Here is a 12,578-nt window from a genome sequence, read left to right as displayed (position 1 = left end):
TACATAGGGTTCTGCCCCAAAAATGTATTTAAAAAGCCAATAGCTGCACAGTAAATTACTTTCAGGTTTGTTTATCAGTTGGTACACTTAGGACCTGAGCACCAGGTCAAAACCTTGCACCGTGTATTGCCTTGACAAGTAGTCATTCCTGTGCGGTCAATGTAACCCAACCATGTTCTGGGAACAGAAGGTGTGGTCTTTATCTGTGTGAATCTAGCTGTATACTGAAGTGTTTCCTAGATAGCCCGCCAGACAGTCCACATTTTTGCTCCAGCCCATAATGGCACCAGTAGCCCTGCACTCAACACCTGATTATAATGAATGAATTCAACTCATCGACTTATCACAGAGACCTTTGTGTAACAGTGCTATAGCAAACTCATATGGTTGTTGCATTGCCAAACATAATAACAACTATAGGAATTGGGACAAACAGATCAAGGACCAGTCTAGAGCAGGGCTACAACAAAAATGTGGAATATCTGGGCACGGTCCACACAGGAGAGTGTTGGGATTTCCCAAAAATCATTGTAAAGAAAGTGGATGTACTTTCAGACTGTGGCCACTAAGTGGTGCCCTTACAATTCGACATGGAAGCTATCTACCTCATCATTCACAGCTGGTCTTCTTCTTTCAAAGCTTTAATTGCAGCGCTGAACTGGGAAGGAGAGAGAATGGGAGGAAATCCTAGAGCTTTAGCCTGCAACAATGACCAACTTCCGAAGAAAGAGTAACAAGAAAAAAAGCCTGCTTGGTCTCAGAAAGGGAGGTGTGTAGGGAGGTAGAGGTGGGATAGGAGGAAAAGAGGAAGAGAGGGGAGGTGGAGAGAGGGAGGGGGGGTTATTCATTTAATTAATAGGTTGAAAGCAAAGGGAAGGGGAGGAGGAGTTAAAACAGTGAAGTCAAGACCAGGCGATTGCTAATTAGGACTTTAAACATGGAACAGTTTCTTTCCAAAACACTCTCTCTCTCATTCTCTTCCTACTTATCTCTTTCTTTTTTCTTTGTTTCTCCCTCTCTCTCTCTTTCTCTTTCCATGTTTAAACACTCTCTCTTTCATTCTCTCCCTACTTATCTCTTTTTCTTCCTTCTTTCTCCCTTTCTTTGTTTCTCCCTCCCTCCCCCTTCCCGCTCTGTGAGCGCTACTCTGTATTCACCTTGATCCTCTGCCAAGAATGCAGCAGGCAGGACACACAAGAGGGAATGAGGTAGTTGTGCTTGCCTCACATGACCTCTGCTTTATAACTATTGCGAACGTGCAGTTCACTGCAGGATAAAGTAGGGAAACTGATGTTCCGTTTCACTCAAATCAACGAATGTTTAGTATATCACCTTTTATAGTACTAATCTCGCTATTTAGCTGATATGAGAACGTAGGTGTCAATCATTATATCAGACACCAAATGAAGTAAAGATGAATCCACTTCCCACACCAGTAATTGTGTAGATCCAGCTACTTAACCCAACCCCAAGCCAAAATGCATTGAAAATATATCCACCTAATAAAATCATGAAATCATATGGCACTTTTGTATTCCATTCAATTTGGATTGACGCACATAGGTGGATCTACACAACAGATGGTCTGTTATCTGGCCTTCTCAATATATTATAACTTTGATTTTGGAGTGAAAAATCCAGTAAAACTTGTTATAAGACATTATAAAGGCTCATAAATAACAAGTTATTAGGAATCAAGGTAAGACCCAGATGCAGGCTGTCAAAGTAACAATGTTTATTGTAGCGACCAGACAGGCAAAGACAGGTCAAGGCAGGGGTCGAAAATCCAGGGTACGGCAAAGGTACAGGACAGCAGGCGGACTCAGGGTCAGGGACAGGCAGAGGTCAGTGATCCAGAGGTGGAGCAAATGTACAGAGTGTCAGGCAGGCTCAGGGTCAGGCAGAGAGGTCAGGCGGGCGGGTACAGAGTCAGGACAGGCAAAGATCAAAACCAGAGAGGCTGGGAAACGATAGGAGCTGACAGGAAAAATGCTGGTTAGCTTGAACGAACAAGACGAACTGGCAACGAACAGACACAGAACACAGGTGGGATGATTGGGAAGAGGAGCGACTCCTGGAGGTGGGTGGAGACAAGCACAAGGACAGGTGACAGTACCCCCCCTCTAGGGACGCCACCTGGTGTTCCACCTGGGGGGATACCTGGTTGACTGAGGTGCCGGCGGTGAAAGTCTGCGATTAGGGCCGTGTCCAAGATGTCTTTAGCGGGAACCCAGCACCTCTCCTCCGGGCCATAACCCTCCCAGTCAACCAGGTACTGGAAACCCCTGCCACTTGGTCGAACCCTCAGGAGGCGTCTCACCGTGTAAGCTGGCCATCGATGACACAGGGGGGAGGGATGGGCTTAGAAACACAAGGCAAGGGGCAGTCAGACATGGTTTTGACTCTAGACACAGAAAAGGTAGGAAAATACAGAGGGTACAGGGCAACATAGGATGAACAGCAGAGGGGCCAATGATCTTGGAGTGGGGGGGACAGGTCTTGGCTTCCGTGGGTGTAGCTGTGGCCCTATAGAGACGTGCCAGTGCCTCAGACTTGACCCTCTTGGATACCGGTCAGTGCTGCAGAAGCGAAGTGGCCTGGGCCTTACTGAATCCCTCCCGGAGGTCCTTGTACTCTGCGGAGCTGGCGGAGAGGTACGAGGAAAATTCCAAGCCCCCAGGAAGACGTCTCGGGGCAGACAGAGCTGACTTCAGGCAATGAGTGTGGCAGGACGGGCTCCAGCCCATATTGGCACCAGTAGTCCGGTCAATGGAGGGATTGTGTCGCTGGAGCCAAGATAATCCATGGGAACCTGTGGAGACTCAACCAGCAGGACTTGGAACATCTCGTTGTGGTTCCCCGACACTCGTAGGTCATGGTCTGGTGGGTGACCCGGCCTGTAGAGTGCCGTCCAGCCCTCTAACACCCATGGGAATTGAGACGGGTTGAGTGGGGATGCCCAGCTCGGACGCCAGGGTAATGTCCATGAGATTCACATCGGCCCCTGAGTTGATGAGTACCTGGAGAGACTTGGACTGTTCGCCCGACCAAAGGATGGCACGGAGAGGAGGGCGTGCAAGGGGAGATGGAAAATAATCTTTAAGGCCCACCAGAGTACTCACTCCAATGAATGAGCTAGGTCTCTTGAAGGGACAGGTAGAAGCACAAGCATTTCACTACACTCATATTAACATCTGCTAACCATGTGTATGTGACCAACAAAATTTGATTTGATGACCCTACAAGCTTGTCACACATGTATTTGGGGAGTTTCTCCCATTCTTCTCTGCAAATCCTCTCAAGCTCTGTCAGGTTGGATGGGGAGGGTCGCTGCACAGCTATTTTCAGGTCTCTCCGATCGGGTTCAAGTTCGAGCTCTGGCTCGGTCACTCAAGGACATTCAGAGACTTGTCCCGAAGCCACCCCTGTATTGTTTTGGCCTGTGTGTTTAGGGTTGTTGTCCTGTTGGAAGGTGAACCATCACCCGCCCCAGTCTGAGATCCTGAGCGTTCTGGGGAAGGTTTTCATCAAGGATCTCTCTGTACTTTGCTCCGTTCATCTTTCCCTCGATCGGTATAATGAGCAGTAATGCTCTGGAAGAAAGTACTCTTTAGATCCCTGTAGATGCACACACAAGACGAATGCCCTTCTAGCCAATCAGAAATGAGTATCCAACAATGCTGTGGTATAATGAGCAGTCATGCTCTGGAAGAAAGTACTCTTTAGACCCCCGTAGATGCACACACAAGATGAATGAGCGTTGATGCGCTCTGAACTATTGACAAATGATGTGAAAACGACACACTGAGGACAGACACAGAATGTGGGCCGGAGACAGATGACAATGACAAGATGGATTACTTAGAGTCACATACTGAAGATGCTTAGCTGAAAATGTTGCCAGCAGACGAATGACTCACTCCCACTGTTTGTGTCTGGGACTTCCTGCCATGGGTGAGCGGACAGTGTTTGTTGGAGGTTTGTTTGGGGTGAAGTGAGCGTTCTCATCACTCTTTGTCTGAGTTCGGATGACCTTAGCACTCCTGTCTGAACTGGGGTGCTTTTGGGAACGTTTTCTAAAAGAGCTGTGACTGCCGATTCAAATAAACTGAATCATCTGTCTCAGTCTCAATGCTCTCCTTGTTCACTCATTCAACCTGTCACCCATACTGTAGTTCAACTTTTGATACCTTTTATCTGTCCCATTTGGGATGCAACCTCAATCTCAGTCCTCCATTTTGAATCACCTGTCATGTGTCTATAACATGTCACCACCCGTCCTAACCCAACCTCTTAATACCTCCACCCCTGAGGTCCGTTTTCCTGATTTCACCCCAGCCTTACCCTGCTGGACTACCATCACTCTCCCAGCACCCCACCACCCAACCTCTCCATCCCCTTACATGGGTGTCTGGGTTGTGGGGATTGGCGCCTAACCAGGAGCAGATGTGGCTCCAGCAGCCGAGCCGCAGAGTACACCGGCCCTCAGTAACATCAATGGATTTCCTAATGCGAGAGCTACCATATTTCCTTTACCGCCACGGACACCCAGACCACAACGGGACCCGCCCAGCGGCCAACCGACACTTCCACCCCCCGCGGGCCAACCGCGATGTGAGACAGAGGGAGGTGGGGAGAGGGGCGACGGAGTGACATCGAGAGAGAGAGTGTGTCTGTGCATGTGTTTTGTTCATTCAAGGGCGCGCATTTGTGTGTCTTCATTTGATCGTGCATATGTGTCCGAGTGTGTGTGTTTTTTTGTGTAATGGATGAGGAAGGGGGCTTGTCGGAAACCGGAGCGGAACGAGATATGACCCTCTCTCTTGCTAAGAGGAAATCAATTAATTCATACCTTTTATGGCGGTGTGTTTGTGATAAGGGTTACTGCTGCAGAGTCAGCAGCTACTGTATGATGAGAGAGACATGAAAGGGGAGGAACTAGAACAAGGGAGGAGAGAGAGCGTGAAAACAACGAGAGAGGAATTAAGTAGGCAGACAGAAAGAGATGGGGAGTAGAGCAAGGAAGAGAGAGATAGAGAGAGATGAAAAAGAGTGAGACAGAAAGAGAGATGGAGGGTAGAGAAGAAGGAGAGAGAGCTAAAGAGCGTGAGGTGGATATAAATAAAGCCCCTTGAATTGAATTGAGAGATGAAAAAAAGAGGGGAACAGAAGAGAGGGAAAGGAGGAGTGTGAGAGAGAGATCATTTATGGTCCTCAATCATATTGTTCCTGTACATGTGAGCATGTGCAGCTGGGGGAAAGGGAAATGTGCTACAGATGGACTGTGTCAAACAAGGGGCCTGAACTTCAATAGATACATTTAGCTACACGACCCCTCCCCCTCAAAATACAATTTTCTCTTTCTCACCCATTTTCCTACTTCTGCCCTCCCACACACACACACACACACACACACACACACACACACACACACACACACACACACACACACACACACACACACACACACACACACACACACACACACACACACACACACACACACACACACACACACACACACACACACACCTCTAATTGCCCCGGGAACCCCCCTGTTTTCTCTCTTGGAGGTATAAGTAGTAGAACATTCATTTCATTTGACTTACTTTTTTATTCGTCTTTTACAGGCACAGCAGGGGACCAGAAAAGACCAGGGCTGTGTTCCAAATGGCACCATAGGGCTCTGGTCAAAAGTACGCTACTACAGTATATAGGAAATAGGGAGCCATTTGGGATGCTGCCATGAGCCTAAGCGGCAGCCTCTTTGAACTGTGGCAGGCTCCTTTAAAAAGGCACAAACACACATGTTAGCAATGTCCAGCCCTAACGACATGGCTACATTATAGAGCCCCAGACATATATACATCACAGCTGTTCACACTCGCCTCCATAGGGATGGAGGGAGGGAGGGAGGGAGGGAGGGAGAGATCATGAAGGGGAGGATGGGAAAGCCTAGAAAGAGCCCGTACCCCCATTTTTGCATCCCAGGAGGTTTGTTCTATCTTGGGATTGAAGAATGGCGGATTCCTTTGAGAAACCCCCCCCCAATCCCTCCATCACTTCTTCCATCCCTCGCTCCTAAAAAAGTAATTCCCTCCGGTGAGCTGAGCCATTCATTCCAGGTGCTTTCCCGTGCCGGGTGCCTGTAGCAAGGCAGTGAGAGGGCCCCTCTGGATGTGTCAGTTGTGGTTGCAGCTGTCTCCAGGCCAAACGGACATCTTATCTCTACTCTCTATACTCTTTTTACATGTTTTCATTGAACTGTTATTTATCTAACCCTCTCTATACTCACCCACCGAGCCACTGCGCCCCTCAAAGCCTACCCAGGTCTCTGTAGCCCAACCACTCTAAGGCCAGGGAAAAGGGGAAAAGGGGGTAGTAATTAGTTTTGAGTGTCCTTTGTCTGGAGAAACAGTGTGATGTTATGCAGAAGGCCTGTCTGAAGTCTGAATGTTGCAAGTGTACCACTCATCATCATCGTCTTCGCTGTCACCATCAAGCTCAGTGTCGTCCTCATTATCTTTCAACATCAAAGGTGTTGAGATCATTCGTCATCGTTGTCATTACCATCACCACCACTTCATCACCTTCGTCAACATCACCATCACAATCCCCACCATAATCATCACCGCCATCACTACCATCACCACCATCACCACCATCGTCATCATAACCACTAATTACCATTACTCTTATTAGCCTAGTTAGTTAGATATAACACATCTGGTTCCCAGATAATCCAGTCAGGTGGACAAAGTGAAATAGCCTCCATAAAATCATGTTCACCACCACCATCATCACCACCACCATCATCCCCACCACCACCACCATAACCATTCATTACCATTGCTCTTATCAATCTTGGTAGTTCGATACATTTTCTACTCGCGAGTGGGTGAAGTACTCTCCATAAAATCTCCATTCGATCGGGTCCGAGTGGAGGTCCTGGCAAGTACAGCAGGAGGTCATCGCCGCAACACTGTAAACACAAGGCAAGAGGTCAGATGTCAGCGGTGTTGACATTCCTCCCATGGCAATCTGATATCAGCATGATTTATCTCAGAGAGAACAGGCTCTGGGAGGCACCCCCAGCTCCCGAAACTTAAACATTTATGTTCACCGTCTCTCCAAGTTGTCTGGGACTTGGGATAAAAGACCATGGATAAGTCCCAAATGGCATCTTATTCCCTATATAGTGCACCATTAAGGGTAACACTATATAACGTGCCATTTGGGACACACTTAAGGTTTTTAGTGTCAGGCATGGATTGATCTTGGAGAGAGAGTGTTTATCTGCATTTCCTCTTTGGGAAAGGAGATAAAAGAAGTTGTGTTGATTGATCTCTGCTAGGTTTTTAGTTTTTCTGTGGCGTACAGTGCAAGGTTGTACATTATCGCCCTGACAAATTCCACACCGCTCGAAAGACTGATGTAGCTTGTGTCTGTGTATTGAGGGTGTTCTGGTGAGCCTCTGCTGCTGTTAGGCCTAGCAGTTTGAATGTTACACACTGGTGGAGGTTATTGATATACTCTACTTCCAGTAACGTACAGTTGTGTGGTTGTGAGGTTTTGAGACCCTCAGATGAAAAAGTGCCCTTCAAAATACAGCTATTTATTGAATTCAAATTTAAAAGGCGTTATCGTCTATCAAATTTGACATACGATGGAAAATGTTTACCCTTATTTTACCAGGTAAATTGACTAAGAACACATTCTCATTTACAGCAATGACCTGGGGAATGCGACCTCTTTGGCATGTGCTGAGCATCCCAATCTGATAGTCAACCATAGTCTTTTGCTGAGCTTTCACCCCACATGGAATAAACTCTAACTGGAGATATGCAGGTCACTTTTTAGGGAATCCCACATTGATGTTGTCACGTTCTCCCTCTGCGGCCTCTAGGTCACCAGCCTGTTCATTATGGCGCACACCTGTCACCATCGTTACACGCACCTGCGCGTCATCACTCAACTGGACTCCATCACTTCCCTGATTACCTTCTCTATATATGTCACTCTCTTTGGTTCCTTCCCCAGGCGTTATTGTTTCTGTGTTATGTCTGTGCGTTGTTCGTGGTTCTTATTTTGTATTATGTTGTGTTTATTAAAACACTCGCTCCCTGAACTTGCCTCCCAACTCTAGGCGAACATCGTTACAGAATAACGCCTCACCTAAGGGAAGTATCAAGGAGTGTTTTTTGTTGTTGTTTTTTTTGTCAGTGGGAATGACGTCGGGTCCAGGATCCACTACAGGCTCTCATGCCTCAGCCAGATCGCCAGGCTCCCCTACCTCAGCCAGTTCGTTGGGCTTTCATACCTTCACCGAATCGCTAGGCTCCCCTACCTCAGCTGGTTCATTGGGCTTTCATGCCTCAGCCGGATCGCCAGGCTCCTCTACCTCAGCCGGTTCATTGGGCTTTCATACCTTCACCGGATCGCCAGGCTTCCCCGCTTTGACCGGATCGTCAGGCTCTCATGCCTCAGCCGGATCGCCAGGCTCCCCTGCCTCACCCGGTTCGTTGGGCTTTCATACCTTCACCGGATCGCCAGACTCCCTAACTCAGCCGGTTTGTTGGGCTTTCATACCTTCACCGGATCGCCAGACTCCCCTAACTCAGCCGGTTTGCTGGGCTTTCATACCTTCACTGGATCGTCAGGCTCTCATGCCTCAGCCGGATTGCCAGGCTCTCATGCCTCAGCCGGATCGCCAGGCTCCACTGCCTCAGCCGGATCGCCAGGCTCCACTGCCTCAGCCGGTTCGTTGGGCTTTCATACCTTCACCGGATCGCCAGGCTTCCCTGCTTTGACCGGATCGCCAGGCTCTCATTCCTCAGTCGGATCGCCAGGCTCTCATGCCTCAGCCGGATCGCCAGGCTCTCATGCCTCAGCCGGATCGCCAGGCTCTCATGCCTCAGCCGGATCGCCAGGCTCTCATGCCTCAGCCGGATCGCCAGGCTCTCATGCCTCAGCCGGATCGCCAGGCTCTCATGCCTCAGCCGGATCGCCAGGCTCTCATGCCTCAGCCGGATCGCCAGGCTCTCATGCCTCAGCCGGATCGCCAGGCTCTCATGCCTCAGCCGGATCGCCAGGCTCTCATGCCTCAGCCGGATCGCCAGGCTCTCATGCCTCAGCCGGATCGCCAGGCTCTCATGCCTCAGCCGGATCGCCAGGCTCTCATGCCTCAGCCGGATCGCCAGGCTCTCATGCCTCAGCCGGATCGACAGGCTCCCCTGCCTCAGTCGGATCGACAGGCTCCCCTGCCTCAGTCGGATCGACAGGCTCCCCTGCCTCAGTAGGATCGCCAGGCTCCCCTGCCTCAGTAGGATCGCCAGGCTCCCCTGCCTCAGTAGGATCGCCAGGCTCCCCTGCCTCAGTCGGTCTGTCAGGTTCCCGTGCCTCAGCCAGCAACAGGATCCTGCACCTCAGTAGAGGTGACCGGTCCGCTTATAATCCCCGGGATCGTCATTTTGGTCAGTGTCCTGCGGCTGGAGCCACGCGTCGGGGAGGAGGTACTGTCACATGTGCTCCCTCTCTGGCCTCTAGGTCACCAGCCTGTTTATTATGGAGCACAACTGTAACATTTGTTACACGCACCTGCGATTCATCCCTCACCTGGACTCCATCACTTCCCTGATTAACTTCCCCATATATGTCACTCCCTTCGGTTCCTTCCCCAGGCGGTGTTGATTATGTGTTACATCTGTGCTGTCACGTTCTGACCTTAGTTCCTTTGTTATGTCTTTGTTTTAGTATGGTCAGGGCGTGAGTTTAGTGGGGTGTCTATGTTAGTTTTTCTATCATTTGGGATTTCTGTGATCGGCCTAGTATGGTTCTCAATCAGATGCAGCTGTCAATCGTTGTCCCTGATTGAGGTTCATACTTAGGTAGCCTGGTTTCACTTTTGAGTTGTGGGTGGTTGTCTTCCGTGTCAGTGCTTGTTGCCACACGGGACTGTTTCGTTTATTCACGTTTATTGTTTTGTTCCAGTGTTCTGTCCTGTTTGATTAAACATTATGGACACTTACCACGCTGCTCATTGGCCCTCTCGCTACTCCTTCTCAGAAGAGGAGGACGAGATCCGTTACATGTGCGTTGTTCCTGTTTCTTATTTTGTATTATGTTGTTTATTTATTAACACTCCCTGAACTTGCTTCCCGACTCTCAGTGCACAGCGTTACAGATGTCATGACTATTGAGAAAGTCAGACACTGTTAGATGACTGCTCTTTAGGACAGACATTCTTAAGTAATGATTTAAGAATGTGTCGAGGGACCAGAAACACAGCCATCTTTCCTAAGGCTAGTCATTCCACTGTGGTCACAGCTTATCTCAACCATTCAAATCAGCCGGCCCATAATTCCTTAGGGTTGGCTCAATCACATCTAATACATTTGGCCCTATGTGACGATAACCCCCTGCTGCTTAGTCAAATCAAATTGCATTTGTCACATGCACCTTGAATACAACAAGTGACCTTACAGTGAAACACTTATTTACAAGCCCTTAACCAATGATGCAGTTATAAGAAAATACCCCCCCCCCCAAAAAAAAAAGTCCAGTCTCTGGTGTGTTTGTGTCAATGAACAAACAAATTGTGGAAACAGACGGTCCCCGGCAGGGCGGGCTTGATGGGCAGGGTTCAGTCGTCAGGGCAACAGTTTGTTTCTTCCAGGATGTGGGTGTGTGTTTATTGCTCTAATTTCTCTGAGGAGCTCTGGAGAGATCTCAGGGCTTCCTTTGAAGCTAGAAGTAGATGAGGTCTGGCGTGTGCTGTGCTGTTAAAGGCTTTATTACCAATTTGCACACACACGTATCAGGAAACCCTGTGTCTCTCTCTGTGTGCAGGAGGCCGTGCTGTTAAGGGCTTTAGTACCAATTTACACACACAAAAAAACACACACACAATATTGTACAGCTAACCTTATGGGGACAGACAATTCAGTCCCATTCAAAATCCTATTTTTCCTAACCCCTAACCTAACTCTAAAACCTAACCTTAACTCTGAACCTAACCCTAAACCTAATTCTAACCCTAACACTAATTCTAACCAACCTTAAACTCTAACCCTAAACCCCCATGAAATAGCATTTGACCTTGTTGGGACAAACAAAATGGCACATTCTTGTTTGTTTCCTATTCTTCTGGAGACTGCTGGTCCCCACAACAATAGTTAAACACACACACACACACACACACACACACACACACACACACACACACACACACACACACACACACACACACACACACACACACACACACACACACACACACACACACACACACACACACACACACACACACCATAATCCACCAATCTCTCTCCAAATCCCTCCTCTTTACCGCTATCTCTAAAAGCACTACCAGACAACAGGATGAACTGACCTGAGGGACCACTGGACTGTAGGCTTTTATCCATGAAAATTCCACAATGGCCTTGGAAAAAGAGAGTGACGGCATAGGATTGTGTGTGCATGTGTGTGTGTGTGTGTGTGTGTGTATGCTTGCATCCGTGTGCGTCTCCATGCTTGATGGAGAAACCTGGGGGATGGGATACAGACGGTATATTCCACCCATGCCCTCAGGTTGACTCCGCTCCACACTGCACCTGGAGTCAAGTTCAGGCCCTGTGGCTGAGAAAGGAGATCAAGACTGTAAAACACTAACAGACAGGCTATAAGCCTTCAACTGAGTTCACACAGACAGATGAGTCTACATTTCTTCAGACGGTCTATATACTGTATCCAAACTCAGTTTGACCGATGGATAACGGCGTACGAACGGACGCAGACAGACCGAGAACAACAGGCAGAACAACAGACAGACAGGCAGAACAACAGACAGACTGGCAGAAGACAGACAGGCAGACAGGCAGACAGGCAGACAGGCAGACAGGCAGGCAGGCAGACAGGCAGGCAGACAGACAGACAGACAGACAGACAGACAGACAGGCAGACAGGCAGACAGGCAGACAGGCAGAAACAGCCTATAAGCCTTAAACTGAGTTCACACAGACAGAACGACAGACAGACAGGCAGAAGACAGGCTATAAGCCTTAAACTGAGTTCACACAGACAGAAAGACAGACGACGAGTAAAAAAAAAATCTGATTGTCTATATATCCAAACTCAGTTGTGTGCGGGCGTGTGTGTGTGTAAACGTGCATGTGTGTGTGTGGTTGCATACGTGCATGCGTAAGTGTGTGCACGTGTGTATGCCAGCAAGTGCTCTAATCATTAGTGCCGTTTGGCTTCGTGTGCTGCTGTGGTCACTACATGCCCCTGAGACACGGTCAAGGACGTACATCAGACAGAAAAGCCATACCACCGACGGAGAGATAAAGAGGCTAGAGAGGGATGGAGAGACAGGGACTGAAAGAGACTGGAAAGAGGGAGAGAGAGGGAGGGGAAAGGTGGGTGAGAGATAAAGAGGCTGAGAGGGATGGAGAGACAGGGAGAGACTGAAAGAGTGGGTGACGAGGAAGAGAGAGAGAGAGAGAGGGAGGGGAAAGGTGGGCGGTTGAGAGATAAAGAGGCTAGAGAGGGATGGAGAGACAGGGAGAGACTGAAAGAGT

This window comes from Oncorhynchus gorbuscha, linkage group LG14, assembly GCF_021184085.1.
Source record: "Oncorhynchus gorbuscha isolate QuinsamMale2020 ecotype Even-year linkage group LG14, OgorEven_v1.0, whole genome shotgun sequence".
Lineage (NCBI taxonomy): Eukaryota > Metazoa > Chordata > Actinopteri > Salmoniformes > Salmonidae > Oncorhynchus > Oncorhynchus gorbuscha.
This window is presented reverse-complemented; position numbering follows the sequence as displayed.